Source organism: Fusarium verticillioides, chromosome 11, assembly GCF_000149555.1.
Source record: "Fusarium verticillioides 7600 chromosome 11, whole genome shotgun sequence".
NCBI classification, from domain to species: Eukaryota; Fungi; Ascomycota; class Sordariomycetes; order Hypocreales; family Nectriaceae; genus Fusarium; species Fusarium verticillioides.
Window position 1 is genome coordinate 587,175 of NC_031685.1, and position 1,614 is coordinate 588,788.

Sequence of the window (1,614 nt, forward strand, 5' to 3'; positions counted from 1 at the left end):
GGTCCCTTATATAGTAAGTTAAGTATATTATTCATATAATAGGCTTTAATATAGATATACCTTTCTTTTCCTATAGTAGTATATTTCTAGCTCCTAGTATATAGAGGTTATTATAGGTTTAAAAAATTCTAAGTCTTTATTTATTATATTCTACCTTATAGTTCTAAGTCTATATTGTTATAATTTCCTTATTTTATTTTTAAAGGTATTAAGCTATTACTTGGGCTTTTTCTCCCTTATATCTTATATTACAGGACTATTAGTAATAGGATTATTAGATACTATTTCTTTCTTTAATTTTCTATTTTTATCTTATTTTATATTTAGTTAGCTTAGTCCTGATTAGGATGTTATCTATTATCTATAATAACTGCAGTTATTTTAGGTTAGGGGTTATTACTTTTCCCTATCTTATTATTCCTAAGACTTATAGTTTTATAAGTTTCTTTACTTTTCTTTTTTTATAGCTTTCTTATTACTTTTTTCTTTTTTTTTCCTTATAGGTAGGGTTTTTCCTTATTTCCTTATAGTATTTATTTAACTTAATTTTATATAGTATTAAGATCTAAGGTATATTTCCTGCCTTAGTATCTTTATATATAGGGAACTGATTTTATAGTTCCCTAATAGAGCTTCCCTTATCTAAGTTCTATCTATCTTTAGATATATTATCTTTATATAAGGCAGTAGTTTCTGCTATATTATATATACCTTATATTATTCCTAGTATCTAGGTTCTCTAGGCTATTTAGGGTTCCTGCTATTAAGTTAGTCTTAGAGTTTACTTACTTTAGTTAAGGTTTCTTAGTTTCTTTAGGTTTAGATATTATTATATTATATATCCTATCTAGTTATAGGTATAGTATTTATATTTAAATATATCTTATAGTTTATATTAATTATTACTAAGGTATATTACTTTAAGTAATATAGATCTTAAGTATATTTGATATATGGTATTATTATAATAATTAATCTTATTATTATCTGTAGTTTTAAGAGTTACCCTAGTTATTACTTTATTATTAATTAAGGTAATATAGGTTATAGTTATTTACTTTTCCTATCTTATTTACTCTCTCTTTTTTATATTCATACTATCTTTTATTAATCTTAATTACTATAGTAATATACTCTATAATATTATCTAGTTAGTCTACTTTATATAATTTATCCTTAACTTCTTCCTTTAACTCTTTATAGTAGACTTCTATAAGAGCTTTATTATCTTATAGGGTTTTAAATATAAGTTATTAAAACTTAATAAAGTATATAGTATATAAATAAGTCTATTTAAGTAATATAATTTCAGTAGCTGCCTATTATTTCTTATTAACTACTTTAAAGTTATCTTTAAATATACCTTTAAAGTTATTCTAGTTAGTAAAGATATTTTAAGTTTCTTAATCCTATATATTTTCTTAATTCTTTAGGAAATCTTTAAAGATAGGTTTAAACTAATTCTTAGCACTTCCTTAAATTAGTAATATAGTAAAGAATACCTTTTTAATAGCTGTATTTAGCTTAGTTAGGAATATATAGAAGTATCCTTTTATTTAAGTTAGGAATAGGACTATATCTATAGCTTATCTTTTAAATAGTTCTAGCTTAAAT